Raw genomic sequence first — 16200 nt, 5'->3', positions numbered from 1 at the left:
AAGAATGTTAGACCATAAAGAAGCTATCATATCTCATTTAAGTTGGGCTAGCCTCTTTCTAGGATTCCATACCTTGGGCCTTTATGTTCATAACGACGTCATGCTTGCTTTTGGTACTCCAGAAAAGAAAATCTTGATCGAACCTATATTTGCCCAATGGATACAATATGCTCATGGCAAGACGACATATGGGTTCGATATAATCTTATCTTCAATGAATGACCCCACTTTCAATGTGGGTCGAAGCCTATGGTTGCCCGGATGGTTGAATGTTGTTAATGAGAATAGTAATTTGCTTTTCTTAACAATAGGACCTGGGGATTTCTTGGTTCATCATGCTATTGCTCTAGGTTTGCATACAACTACATTGATTTTAGTAAAGGGCACTTTAGATGCACGCGGTTCCAAATTAATGTCGGATAAAAAGGATTTTGGATATAGTTTTCCTTGTGACGGCCCAGGGCACGGCCGTACTTGTGATATTTCTGCTTGGGACACATTTTATTTGGCAGTTTTCTCGATGTTAAATACCACTAGGTGGGTTACTTTTTATTGGCATTGGAAACATATCACATTATGTGTGACGCCCGGATATTTAAGCTACAGTAATTCTCTGCTAATGATGCCACGGCACTTTGATTACTCTTGCTAATCTCGCGTTAGTTAGAAACTGATTCTAATTCAAATCCGAAAATCATGCAAACAGTAAAAATTTCAAATATTAAAACTAAAATGTTCAGAGTGAACCAAATATTGCATAGATAATTATGGTGGAGGAACCACACCTTTATAATGTGTTTAAATGCACTATAATAAATAAAATAGCGGCAAAACAATTATTTAAATACCTTTTAAATATTAAATAATTACAAAACTATTTTAGTTTGGGTTGAAAATTAATGTGGCAGTGGCATAATTGGTAACATCAATTTAGGTGCCACTTTGGTATAATTTTGAAACTATTATAAATAGGAACTAAAATAAATAAAAACAAAAGTAAAAGAAAAACAAAACAAGAAAAAAAGGTAAAAGAGGGCAAAGCCCCCCTCCCCCTGGCCTCGGCCCAGCCACATGCCAGGCCGGCCTATCCCCTCTCCCTTAACCCCCTGGTGCCGAACCCTATCCACTGACACCCCCACAACCCCCACTCCGCCTCGCTCAGTCCCCCCGATCTAGATCGAGATCGGGGGCATGACCCGACGCCAACCACCGTCGCCGGAGCCACCTATTCGCCCGGAGCCATCATCCATCGCCGCGCGTCATCCCCGTCCTCCTCCCCAAAGGCTCCACCGAGCCTCGCCGCCCTCTTTCCACGAACGTACGTGAGGCCCCCGGCCTCTCCTCTCTCCCTCGCATGCAACGGCGCTGTCCGCGCCCACAGGACCTCAGCACGCCCACCACCGCTCGCTGCTCCGGCCGGCCCGCGTTGGCCTCGACCCGCACAGCCTTGCCACTAGCCACCGGTCGCTCGCCATGCCCCGTGACCTCCTGTGCGCATCCACACCTGCCGCGACCGGCTATGCTGGCAGCCGCGCCCTGCCTGCCAAGCCCGCGGCCACCGCGTTGCCGCTACTCCCGCCTGCGGTGCTCCCCGCCTCTGTTGCTCCTTCCCACCGCACCCGCAAGCGCCTTCCCAAACGTGGCCTCGTGCCATTGCCTGACGCTGCTTGCCCCGTCGTGCCCGCGCCCAGCCACCCGAGGCCACGCCCCTGCGAGCCATCGCCGCTGCTTGTCGCTGCTCCTCTGTTGCCGCCTATTGCTACTGCTGCTTAGCACTGCTGCTTTGGTTGTCGCGGTTGCCTGCTGTGCTGCTGCTCCCGCTAGATGCTGCTATGCACTTGTCGCTGCTACTGCTGACCCTCTTGTCGCTGCTACCCATCGATTCTTCTACTGCGATAGCTGCTACTGCTGTTTTGTTGGTTGAGGCCGCTGGCACATTCAGGCCTCCTGTGCCGTGTGTGGCCATGGTCTTGTGCCTTTATGAATGGCCATGTGGTGGCCGGCCTGTTAGTTTAGTTTATGTAGACTACTAATTAGTGATTAGGTATAGCCAGATGACATGTGGACCCATTTCATTTAAAAGCATGTTTAAAAATATCTAAGTCAATGACATGTGGCCCCCACCTAATTTGTTAAATTAATTAAAGTGTTAATTTACACTCTCTCTATGGCAGCTGGGTCCCACCAGCCAGTTTGACCAGTCAACGTTGACCCAGTCAACTATTGAATGGACTATTGACTTTGACCCGGACCCCACCTGTCATACACTGTGGCTGGCACTGCACTATGTGGCAAAAGTACTTACTGATTAAATTTGGAATATGAATAAATCCATAAATTGAATAAAACTTTGAAAAATAATATAAAATGATTCATAACTCGGATGAGAATACTTTGTACATGAAAGTTGCTCAGAACGACGAGACGAATACGAATACGCAGCCCGTTCGTCCGCCACACATCCTTAGCATAGCAAACACACAACTTTCCCCCTCTGGATCATCTGTCCGAAAACGTGAAACACCAGGGATACTTTCCCGGATGTTTCCCCCCTTCGCCGGTATCACCTCCTACTGGATTAGGTCACCTCTAGCACCGCGTATTGCCATGTTATGCTTTGTGATGCTTTGATTGCTCTGTTATTTATTGTGTTCCCCCTCCGTCACTTCTTTCCAGTAGACCCCGAGGCTGCCGACGACCCCCAGTTCGACTACGGTGTTGACGACCCGTCCTTCTTGCCAGAGCAACCAGGCAAGCCCCCCCCTTGATCACCAGATATCGCCTATTCCTTCTCTCTACTACTTGCATTAGAGTAGTGTAGCATGTTACTGCTTTTGGTTAATCCTATTCTGCTGCATGGCCTGTCATTGTTGCTACAGTTGTTACCCTTACCTGTAATCCTAAATGATTAGTATAGGATGCTAGTATTCCATCTGTGGCCCTACATTCTTGTCCGTCTGCCATGCCATACTACCGGGCCGTGATCACTCGGGAGGTGATCACAGGTATATACTTACATACATATTATATGATACATGTGGTGACTAAATTCGGGTCGGCTCGTAGAGTACCCGCAAGTGATTCCGATGTGGGGACTGAAAGGACAGGTGGCTCCATCCCGGTAGAGGTGGGCCTGGGTTCTCGACGGCCCCCGACTGTTACTTTGTGGCGGGGCGATAGGGCAGGTTGAGACCACCTAGTTGAGAGGTGGGCCTGGCCCTGGTCGGTGTCCGCTGTTACTTTAAAATAAAACACTTAACGAGATCTTGGTATTTGATCCGAGTCTGGCCACTGGCCTATACGCACTAACCGACTACGCGGGAACAGTTATGGGCACTCGATGTCGTGGTATCAGCCGAAGCCTTCTTGACGCCAGCGACTGAACGGCGCGCGCCGGGTTGGACCGCGTAACGCAACTTCCTTTGTAATGGAGGTTGCTAGGTCTGCTCACCGGTCGCATACGCAACATGTAGGTGTGCAATGGGCGATGGGCCCAGACCCCTGCACGCATAGAATTTAGGCCGGCGTGCTGACCTCTCTGTTGTGCCTAGGTAGGGCTGCGACGTGTTGATCTTCCGAGGCCGTGCATGACCCAGGAAAGTGTGTCCGGCCAAAGGGATCGAGCGTGTTGGGTAATGTGGTGCACCCCTGCAGGGAAGTTTATCTATTCGAATAGCCGTGATCCGCGGTAAAAGGACAACCCGGAGTTGTACCTTGACCTTATGACAACTAGAACCGGATACTTAATAAAACACACCCTTCCAAGTACCAGATATAACCCGGTGATCGCTCTCACACAGGGCGACGAGGGGAGGATCGCCGGGTAGGATTCTGCTATGGATGATACTTGGTGAACCACCATCTACTCTCTTCTACATGCTGCAAGATGGAGGCTGCCAGAAGCGTAGTCTTCGACAGGATTAGCTATCCCCCTCTTATTCTGGCATTCTGCAGTTCAGTCCACCAATATTGCCCCTTTACACAAATACCCATGCATATGTAGTGTAGATCCTTGCTTGCGAGTACTTTGGATGAGTACTCACAGTTGCTTTGCTCCCCCTTTTCCCCTTCTCCTTTCTTCTCGGTTGTCGCAACCAGATGCTGGAGCCCAGGAGCCAGACGTTACCGTCGACAGTGACTCCTACTACACCGTGGGTGCCTACTACTATGTGCAGGCTGTTGACAACGACCAAGAGTAGTTTAGGAGGATCCCAGGCAGGAGGCATGCGCCTCTTTCGATCTGTATCCCAGTTTGTGCTAGCCATCTTATGGCAACTTGTTTAACTTATGTCTGTACTCAGATATTGTTGCTTCCGCTGACTCATCTATGATCGAGCACTTGTATTCGAGCCCTCGAGGCCCCTGGCTTGTATTATGATGCTTGTATGACTTATTTTATTTTTAGAGTTGTGTTTGATATCTTCCCGTGAGTCCCTGATCTTGATCGTACACGTTTGCGTGTATGATTAGTGTACGATTGAATCGGGGGCATCACATTATGGAAGGGCACCGTTTCACAATTTAATGAATCCTCCACTTATTTGATGGAATGGTTAAGAGATTACCTATGGTTAAACTCTTCACAACTTATCAATGGATATAATCCTTTTGGGATGAATAGTTTATCGGTATGGGTGTGGATGTTCTTATTTGGACATCTTGTTTGGGCTACTGGATTTATGTTCTTAATTTCCTGGCAGGGGTATTGGCAGGAATTAATTGAGACTTTAGCATGTGCTCATGAACGCACACCTTTAGCTAATTTAATTCGCTGGAGAGATAAGCCCGTGGCTCTTTCCATTGTGCAAGCAAGATTGGTTGGATTAGCTCGCTTTTCCATGGGTTATATATTCACTTATGCAACTTTCTTGATTGCCTCAACATCAGGCAAGTTTGGTTAATTTAGTTTGTTTTTTGTACTATATCAGCACCTAGTTCATTACTCTTGATAGAGAGGGAGGATCTGCCTTTTTAGATTTCTTTTTCTATTTATTTTTTCATCTAGGATTAGAACCTATACTTGGTAATAATAGCAACAACACATTATGGCAAAAAAAAGTTTGATTCAGAGGGAGAAGAAGCGACAAAAATTAGAACAGAAATATCATTTGATTCGTCAATCTTAAAAAAAGATAAGAAGCAAAGTTTCTCCCTTGAGTTTGAGTGAAAAAACGAAAATGCAAGAAAAATTGCAATCCCTACCGCGTAATAGTGCACCTACACGCCTTCATCGACGTTGTTTTTTGACCGAAAGACCTAGAGCTAACTATCGACATTCTGGGCTATCCGGACACGTACTTTGAGAAATGGTTTGTGAATGTTTGTTACCAGGTGCAATAAAATCCATTTGGTAAGGATAAAATACCCTTTCATATTTGTATGGATTTCTGGAAGTGATAATCATAGAGGAGCCCTCTTTACCATTCTGTATAAATGGACTATTCTATTTGTATAGATATTGGTAAAGGAGCGTATCCAACCCTCTTTTATCCACTAGTTACCCCTCTTTAGTTTAAGAGTATATAGCAGTTTGGTAGCTCATAAGGCTCGTAACCTTGGGGTTGTGGGTTCGATTCCCCCTACCGGCTCCATACTCCTTCTTTATGATATATGCATGCATGATATAATATATACATCATGCATTTGTATCTGGCTTTTTTGATTTCCTAAAAGAGTTTTGGTCTAACAGTTTTTCTCGGAAGAAGAAAAATAATAAAAGAAAGAATAAATTATGAAAGAAAAGCGTCCATTGTCTAATGGATAGGACAAAGGTCTTCTAAACCTTTGGTATAGGTTCAAATCCTATTGGACGCAATCTAATTTCTATCTATTCTTTAAATAACTATACTAAACTAAAAATAACTATACTAAACTAAAAACAAAGAATTTTTTTTGCATGACTCAAATAAAAACCATTCTCAACGATTCCTATTCTACTAACAAGAGTAGACATGCAAAATTTATTTGTTACTGAAGAGAAAACCGTTCAAGCTGTTCCTAAATAGCTTCCTTCAAAAGGATTTCTGCTTGCTAGGTGAATGTCTTGCTAGAAGATATAATTTCTTGGAATTGAGATTTAGTTTCTTTTAGATGTTTATGTAACTCATCCAGAAATTTATTTACCTGTTCAATTTCTAACGAATCAAGATATCCTCTTGTTCTAGTATAAATAGTTGCTATCAGCTCTTCCACTGGGAGAGGATTTGCCTGAGATTGTTTAAGCAATTCCCTTAATTGTCGACCCCTTGCCAATTGATTCTGACTTGTTTTATCGAGAGCAGAGGCAAATTGTGCAAAGGCTTGTAACTCTGTGAATTGAGCTAGTTCCAATTTTGACTACTCTGGAAACAGAATACCCACATTAATAGCGGGTCGAATTTCGGCATTGAATAGATGTGCAGATAACAATATTTGTCCATCTGTAATGGAGATTACATTATTTGGAATATAGGCAGAAATGTCTCCAGATTGAGTCTCAGCTATTGGTAAAGCGGTTGCATACTTCCTTCGCCTCAAAGAGAATTTAGTTTAGCAGCTCTTTCTAAAAGGCTTGAATGCAAATAAAAACATCCCTTGGATAAACCTCACGGCCGGGAGGTCTTCTTAATAGAAGGGACATTTGGCGGTAAGCTTGTGCCTGTTTGGAGAGATCATCATAAATTATTAAAGTATGTCGTTCGCGGTACATAAAATACTCAGCCAGGGCTGCTCCCATATAAGGAGCGAGGTATTGTAATGTAGCAGGTGAATTCGCCATTTCAGCTACTACAATAGTGTATTCCATGGCCCACTCCTCATGGAAAGTAGTTACTACTTGAGCTACAGAGGATGCTCTTTGACCGATAGCTACATAAACACATATTACACCTTGCCCTTTTTGATTGAGAATTGTATCTGTGGCTACTGCTGTTGTGTCAGTCAGTCTATCCCCAATAATTAACTCTCGCTGACCGCGCCCTATAGGGATCATCGAATCGATAGCAATAAGCCCTGTTTGAAGAGGTTCCTATATGGAACGCCTGGAAATTACACTTGGAGCAGGAGATTCAATTAAGTGAGATTCAGAAGCTATAATTTCGCCTTTCCCATCAATAGGTTTAGCCAGAGCATTTACGACACGACCCAAGTAAGCCTCACTCACGGGCATCTGAGCAAATCTTCCTGTTGCTTTTACAAAACTTACCTCTTGTATCATTAACCCATCGCCCATTAATAGAATCCCAACATTTTTGGATTCCAAATTCAGAGCAATACCCCTAGTACCTTCTGCAAATTCGACTAATTCACCTGACATTACTTCACCAAGACCTATAATACGAGCAATCCCATCCCCCACTTGAACTACGTGACTTATATACTCAATCCCTACTTTCCTATTATATTGTTCAATACGTTCGCGGAGAATTTATGAATTTCGTTGACTCGAAGGGTTGCCATTAGTGTTTCTTGACTCTTTTTTGGTAAGCAAGGGGAAAAATAATGCCTAAATTCTAAACGAAAGTAGAAGTTCAAGGCCTAATTAATTTAATTATCGCTTCCATTCCAGGACCCGAGAATGCCAATATTAGCACGAATCGTACAGAAATGTAACTCGGTATTCAAACAACTAACCAGGCCTGATTCATTGTCCTTTGTTTTTCAAAATAAAGGGTTTCATTTTTAGACTTTTCCAATTGTTCCAAACTAATAGAAGTAGCATTAATCAAATTTGCTTTTTCTCATTCTACCTCAGAGTATCCATTCATACGATACTCATTCGCTTCTAGTTTGACTTTCTGTAATCGAATCCGAGCTTTTTCGAGTTGCTCAATGGTCCCTCTGCGCAATTCTTTTGAATTTCCAATAGTACTCAAGATCCTCTGTTTTCGATTATCTAATAAATCTTTTAATGAAAGTAGATTATTTTGTAAGTTTACAACTTTTATGATCTCTTCCCAAACCAAACATGAATCTTTCGATTCATTTGGCTCTCATGCTCCTTTTTTTATTTTTTCTATATCTATTTCCATATCTTTTTGAAGTAATGAGACTATCCTCTATCTTCTTTTTTATGTTTATATTTCAATATACCGAAACCCATATAAGACTAGATAAATATTAAGAGGACTCTGTTGGGGAACATAGTATTTCAAAAAAATTCCTACGATCACGCAAGATCTATTTAGGAGAAGCATAGCAACGAGTGGGGAGAGTGTGTCCACGTACCCTCGTAGACCGTGGAAGCGTTTAGTAACACGGTTGATTTAGTCGAACGTCTTCACGATCCAGCCGATCCAAGTACCGAACGTACGACACCTCCGCGTTCAACACACGTTCAGCTCGATGACGTCCCTCGATCTCTTGATCCAGTTGAGGACGAGGAAGAGCTCCGTCAGAACGATGGCGTGGTGATGATGAAGTTACCGGCGCAGGGCTTCGCCTAAGCACTACGACGATATGACCGAGGTGTGTAACTGTGGAGGGGGGCACCGTACACGGTTAAGAGAAACTTGTGTGTTCTAGGGTCCCCTCTTTCCCCCGTATATAAAGGAGGGGAGGGGGAGGCCGGCAGGCCCTATAGGGCGCGCCAGGAGGAGGGAGTCCTACTAGGACTCCAAGTCCTAGTAGGATTCCACCTAGAGGAAAGGGGAAAGAAGGAAGGAAGAAGGGGAAGGGACGGAAAGGGGGGCGCCGCCCCCTTCCCCTAGTCCAATTCGGACCCAAGGGGGGCGCGGCCAGCCCCTTGTGGCCCTTCCTCTCTTCCCACTAAGGCCCATCAAGGCCAATTAGTTCCCCGAGGGGTTCCGATAACCCTCCGGCACTTCGATAATTATCCGGTACCTCTCGGAACTCATCCGTTGTCCGAATAACATCGTCCAATATATCAATCTTTATTTCTCGACCATTTCGAGACTCCTTGTCATGTCCGTGATCTCATCCGGGACTCCGAACAATTTTTAGTCATCAAATCACATAACTCATTATACAAATCATCATCGAACGTTAAGCGTGCGGACCTTACGGGTTCGAGAACTATGTAGACATGACCGAGACACATCTCTGGTCAATAACCAATAGAGGATCCTAGATGCTCATATTGACTCCTACATAGTCTATGAAGATCTTTATTGGTCAAACCACATAACAACATACGTTGTTCCCCTTGTCATTGGTATGTTACTTGCCCGAGATTCGATTGTCGGTATCATCACACCTAGTTCAATCTCGTTACCGGCAAGTCTCTTTACTTGTTCCGTAATGCATCATCCCGCAACTAACTCATTAGTCACATTGCTGGCAAGGCTTATAGTGATGAGCATTACCGAGAGGGCCCAGAGATACCTCTCCGAAATACGGAGTGACAAATCCTAATCCCGATCGATGCCAAGTCAACAAACACCATCGGATACACCTGTAGAGCATCTTTATAATCACCCAGTTACGTTGTGACGTTTGATAGCACATAAGGTGTTCCTCTGGTATTCGGGAGTTGCATAATCTCATAGTGAGAGGAACATGTATAAGTCATGAAGAAAGTAATAGCAATAAAACTAAACGATCATATATGCTAAGCTAATGGATGGGTCTTGTCCATTCTCTAATGATGTGACCCCGTTCATCAAATGACAACACATTTCTATGGTTAGGAAACTTAACCATCTTTGATTAACGAGCTAGTCTAGTAGAGGCATACTAGGGACACTCTGTTTGTCTATGTATCGACACATGTACTAAGTTTTGGTTAATACAATTCTAGCATGAATAATAAACATTTATCATGATATAAGGAAATATAAATAACAACTTTATTATTGCCTCTAGGGCATATTTCCTTCAGTCTCCCACTTGCACTAGAGTCAATAATCTAGATTACATAGTAATGATTCTAACACCCATGGAGTCTTGGTGCTGATCATGTTTTGCTCGTGAGAGAGGCTTAGTCAACGGGTCTGCAACATTTAGATCTGTATGCATCTTGCAAATATCTATGTCTCCCTCCTTGACTTGACCGCAGATGGAATTGAAGCGTCTCTTGATGTGTTTAGTTCTCTTGTGAAATCTGGATTCCTTTGCCAAGGCAATTGCTCCAGTATTGTCACAAAAGATTTTCATTGGAACCGATGCACTAGGTATGACACCTAGATCGGATATGAACTCCATCATTTGCTGCTTCCGAAGCAACTATGTACTCCGCTTCACACGTAGATCCCGCCATGACGCTCTGCTTGGAACTGCACCAACTGACAGCTCCACCATTCAATATAAATACGTATCCGGTTTGTGACTTAGAGTCATCCGGATCAGTGTCAAAGCTTGCATCGACGTAACCTTTTACGACGAGCTCTTTGTCACCTCCATAAACGAGAAACATATCCTTAGTCCTTTTCAGGTATTTCAGGATGTTCTTGACCGCAGTCCAGTGATCCACTCCTGGATTACTTTGGTACCTCCCTGCTAAACTAATAGCAAGGCACACATCAGGTCTGGTACACAACATTGCATACATGATACACTACAAAAAAAGACACATCCGTGACATTTTGGGCCGAACAATTTTTTTTCTGTCATGCTTATAACACTTCTATGACGATAATTGTTGCAAAACACGGTATCATCATAGATGTGGTGGGGTCCTACTTCTACACTACTAGAGAAAAGCCTAGCAGCAGCGCGGGTTCTAGGTATATCAGTAGCGCGGGGACCGGCGCTACTAATAAGGCGCTACAGCTAACCCATAGCAGCAGTGCATGCACGCCCGCGCTACTGCTATACAAGTGTAGCAGCAGCGTGCTGCGTGGAAGCTCGCTACTGCTAATAGCTCTAGTGCGCTTTGGCCGTACGCGCTACTGCTATAGTCACGCTACTGCTATAGTCACGCTACTGCTATAGTCACGCTACTGGTAACTTTCCTCCACTCGCTACTGCTAATTTTAGTAGTTTTTGATTTTTTTTCTGCATATTTGTTTTGTATTTGAACATGCTTTATACAAGAATCTTTAGCACATACAAATGTCATCATCGTACACATACAAATGGCTGCGACCACAAATGTAATCATAGCATATACATACAAATAGTCTCATCATCCAACACAAAGTGGTATCTCGTCATCATCTCAAAAATAGCGATACATGCAACTCTCGAATACTTTCAACTACAACGTCATCCATCTAAACAATGATATACGCGAGAAGTGCTATCACTATGAGTGATAGTGGAACTATGCAGCACATGAGGCGGCGGTCATGAGTCCTCTCTCGCGCTCGCCTGAACCTCAAGTAACTAGCTTGTGCTTCTTGTCTGCTTTTGAAGCCTTTATGGCTGGCGCCCGAGACCCCCTGCACTTGCGCCTGACACTCATGCCACTCGTGATACACTCTTGGAACCTTCCCTTCATACACGACATAGCACTTTGCCATCAAGAAACTAGGTACCTGTTAGAGATGCATCTTCATCAAGAGGATGTACAATCATATGTAACAAAATATACTAGAGCAACACGAAAAAGAAAGGGTTAGCAACTAGATGCAACATACAGTACGCAAACTAATTAACTAGAGGTACGCAGGTCATCGTACGCAAACTAACAAAGTAGCGTTACACAAGTTCGGCAGGGACCGTGGACATCACAAAGTTTCATCACTACAGAAAGTATACAAGTTCAACTGACACATATCATCATCATCGGCATCATAAATCACTAGAAGTTCCATCCTTCCATATCATCGAGGATGGACCCTAGCTTCTTGAACGACGTGAGGTCTAGACGTTGCATGCTTATGCGAGTTCGGACGTCAGCTCACGATATAGGGCCGTGGTGGAACATCCCCTTCTCATCGACGACTTCTTTCATGATGATCGTCGCAATGTCCCTTTGGATGCGAAAGAAGTCATCTCTAAGTTTATAATCCGCTTCTCCATGAGATACTAGCCACTTGTGGATACGATCATCATTTCTGCTTGTCATGCGAAGCTTTTGGTGATCCCTGCTGAACTCAATCATGAGATGGACGATGTAGAAGCCATCCTTCGTGCTTGGTTTTGGGACATGGATGCAGCAGAAGTTAGTTTTATGCGCGAAACCCATCTTCTTGTTCCTTTGTTTCCTGATCTGCATGTGGCCACCTCTAATGCTGAAGCCTTGGAGAGCATCATCTAGAATATTCATTATGTGGATGTAGTCCTTTTTCTCATAGTCTCTGGAAGGGTCGAAATACACGGCGTGGGAGACTCGCGGGTAAAGAACAATAAGGATGGCGCGCCCGTTGCTGCGGGGAAAAGACACCTCAAATTATTCTCCATATGAGCAAGAAGGAAGATTGAAATGTACAAAAGGGTTGTCCGGAACTGACTTACTTTGGATGATAAGGCAGGAGGACAATTTCCTGGTCCTTATTCTCTACCATGAAGTTTTGGAGGTAGTCCCTAGCAGTTTCACGCTCAAAGTCGCCAAGACTCAAGAAAGACTCGTGCATGTAGTACGGATCCGCCACACAAATTTGCGAGACTTCTTCTCTCTTCATGACGGAGCTCATATTTAGCGTAAAAAGGCAGATGATTGTAAAATCGAGCCACCTTGTTAGAAACATCTCAAAGATATGGTCAAACCGCAAGAAGAACACCTCCACGGGCCGTGTGTCGACGTAGCACTTCCCCACAGGCACACGAGCCGCGTATGTCGGATATCCTGGATCCTTTGAGGCTAGTAGGCTTTTCTCAGTCGACAGCACATGGTCGTGCAGTCTCCTGAGATCCCCTGATAGTGCCTCCAGCGGTTTCGGCAGTAGCATCGGCTCGCCCGTGAGATGGAACATGGCCGCACCTTTCACGGGTACACGCTCTTCAGAATCCATCATCTGGCTGCTATGTGCTCTGGCTTGTTTGGAGGCAGCTATCTTCCCCGATCTCTTCCTCTCCTTTTTCTTGGGCACACCTTCTAGACCCTTCCTTAACCCCTGCCCCAGTGTTCCTGGGCTAAGTACTGTACGACCCCCGGCTTGTTGAGCCTGTGTTGAGGCGGCATCTTCAGGCGTGTCCTGTGAGGATTTCATGAAGAGAGACTTTTTGCAATCCCTGCTACGACCTTCCTGCCCGGGCATATCATCCATATCCTCATTAGCATGCTGATAGCCCAATTTGTCATATGGTTGACTCATCATATCTATGTCACAGTCATACGCGTTTGTATTGAGGAAACCCATAGGGTCGACCTCCGTCTCATCATCCATTCTCTGTTTTACAGGACCGATTACATTAGCCAGTACTATTGCACCCCCTTCATCACGTCGTCCGCCGCACTCACCCGACACTACAGGAGCTGGTAAATGTGTAAGCGGGGTGGTGGTCTCCGCACATGCTTGTTGATGTGTGGTTATTGGTGTACTCTCGGCCGGCTCCAGACGAATAAGATTCTTCGGCCATATCAGCACCCAACCCTTGCAGCTTCCAATCCGCGTCGGGGTCTCATCGTCCTCTCCCACATGTTGTACTGGAGGAGGCAAATCCTCGTGCCCCGATTTCACACTGGACAAGCTAACCCTGAAGTGCCCGGCATGGATCGGCTGGTTGTGGAACGTGGGTTGCAAGGGGTTCATTATCATCCCCTTTCCCACGCCCACCTTCTGGCCTTTGATCAAGTAGAGTATGGTGCATGGGGTTTCTTCGGCCTGCAAACACATATGTCTGTGGCGTAAAACATCCGAAAGGCAACGAAAATGGAATATTCTATATATATATATATATATATATATATATATATATATATATATATATATGTTGGTGCGACATGTAATTACCATGACGGCGTTGAGCTCAGCCAAAGACGAAGGCCCACCTAGCGCGCCAGAGACTGAGGACGGGCTGCTATGAGCGGGAGCGACTGCGAGAGGAGGCCCGGTTGCGTGAGCAAGTGATGGTGCGGTGTTGTTGTTGTTCATGGAGTTTCTCCCGACGAAACTGGGCAACGGGAAATCATGTACCGTCTTGTCTGGATTTTCCTTCGTCCAGTTGATGATAGCTGGAACCAAGTTAGTAGCGAAATCATTTCTACAGGCAGTTACAGCTGCATTGACTGCCTGCTGTAGCAACTCATTTTTCTCCTCGGCTGTTTATTTTGCGTCCTCAGCTGCCTTTTTCTCGACCGCAAGCTTCACCTTCGCATTGATGTCCGCCTGACTAAACTTCTTTTTCTGCTTCTTGGCCTCTGGGCCCTCGTTGTAAAACACCTTCCACGTGGCGCCGTCTCCAGCACCATGCACACGACCATATTGTGGCCGCTAGCCCAAAGGGAGTCCCTTAAGTTCGTTCAAGGCCCGGTTGAGAGGGGTGTCCCACTTGGGCCTCATCGGAGAAGTAGGGCTTTTGGCTGCAAGCTGGTGTTGCTTCTCCTGCAGAAGGAGCGTGAACCGTTTAGGAATGTGTAGTCGACTAGATATGGAGCCAAATGTAAGGTGGTAAAAGAATAATTACCAGTAGTCTAATCAATTTCCTCGTGAACTGGTCCGTGTAAAAAACCTTCTTTTCCTTGTACCACTTGTAGCAGGCCCTGATGAAGTCACGCTCCAAGGGGTTGGTGAACTTCGCGAAGGGGTCTGGGATACCCGCGGCTTCACGTTCCGCGTCCTCCTTATCCCACATGGGCCTTTTACCGAGGTAGCCACGGCTTCCGAGGCGATGCTTCCCCGTGTTCCTTTGCTGAAGGCTCTTGAATTTCGCAGCCTTAGCCTTGGTTGCCTCAGTAGCGCAAGTGTCCTTGAACTTTTTGAACTCCTCTTCCATAAGTGTCGGATTTTCCTCCAGAATCTTGGACAGGGGTTCCTCGGCCTCAATAGCTCGTTTCACCCTCCCTTTCCAGGAGGCCAAATCATTGCTGAACATGCCCATGGCGTGATTTTTAATATTTTTCATCTTCGGATCATCCCACGGTTGTTCTATGTTATCATCCCCGTCGGGGAACTTGAATCTCTTGTGCAACTTCGTCAGGAGCAACTGCGTCAAATGTTCTTTACTCCTTAAGTCATTGTCATTGATGCTCACGCATTCCCGTAGGATGCATCCTACTTGGTTCCCATAGCACTTGCGAGGTTCTTCCGGCTCTAATGGCTCAAACTTGCCAGGTGCCATCTTTGTGCTCACTAGTCGTCCAATCCCTAGTTTGTTAGGTTTTCGTATCCTCTGCTTCTTCTGCATCTTCTTTTCAGTAGCGGCATCGGCGCCAGTACCTTCCCCGCCGGTATGTTCCTCATCGGTACCTTCCCCGCCGGTCTCGGCACCGGCATCGGTATCGGCGCCGCCATCGGTGCCGGCGCCGTCGGTGTCGATGTCGGCGTCAATACCATCATCGAGGCCGACCTGCAAACCTTGCTTAGCAGTCAAATAGTCGAGGTACTCTTGTTCACCCTCATAATCCATCTCGTCTGCATCTTGGCCAGAAGGCCCAGTTTCTTCGTTGTTCGACATGTTTCTTATGATTAAGTCTCCTCGTTTAATTCTAAAAGTATGAAAAAAATGAGAAATGACATAAAAAAGAAATCTATGTTTGCCGGAATGTCGTTTCCCAGCAAATCCCAGCACTCGATATGCCTACTATCTAGCACAAATCATGCCAAAATTCACGGAAAATTTCGGCATGATCTTTGCTAAAAAATGGACATATCGAGCGCCTGAAATTCACCGGAACGGAAATGAATCAACATTCCGGCGTAACATAGGCCATTCGGATCATTTACCCTGCACATAATCATCATTTTCCAAATATGACATGTCCAAAACATCACATGTCCAAATGACATGTCCAAATTCCAAACATGACATGTCCAAAACATGACATGTCCACATATCACATGTCCAGTTCAAATTTGCATATAAATTTAGCCTACCTAAATTTGCTTTAACAAGGGATGTTGATTTGGACAATTGCTTAAATGCTGCCTTTTCTTTTAACTACAATTGCTTAACCCTAAATTTCTGTCCTATTTTAAAACCTAGCTACATTCATAACTAAATAGATAACCTAATTAACCTACTGCCCTAACTAAAACCTAAGTAAATTAACCAAAGAACCCTAGCTAGCAGAGAGAGGAGGAGCACTGGGGGGGTTCACAGAGGGTGTAGGGGCGAGAAGGCAGGCCCGACGACAGCCGAGGTTGGGAGGGGAGGAAGTAGAGGAGGGAGGCATGGCGCGTCGGGGTCGGGGGCGAGCGCCGGGGCGCGGCGAGGGCA

At 45.3% G+C, this 16200-nt stretch overlaps 1 non-coding gene across 1 annotated transcript; it reads left to right on the top strand.

Annotated features, from left to right (window-relative positions):
- Positions 1–5742: 5742 nt before the first annotated feature.
- TRNAR-UCU (transfer RNA arginine (anticodon UCU)) lies at positions 5743–5814 on the top strand. The gene has a single exon. It is a non-coding gene; the product is annotated as a tRNA-Arg (tRNA).
- The last annotated feature ends 10386 nt before the right edge of the window (positions 5815–16200 follow it).

Source organism: Aegilops tauschii, chromosome 1, assembly GCF_002575655.3.
Source record: "Aegilops tauschii subsp. strangulata cultivar AL8/78 chromosome 1, Aet v6.0, whole genome shotgun sequence".
In the NCBI taxonomy this organism is placed as follows: Eukaryota; Viridiplantae; Streptophyta; class Magnoliopsida; order Poales; family Poaceae; genus Aegilops; species Aegilops tauschii.
This window is presented reverse-complemented; position numbering and strand designations above follow the sequence as displayed.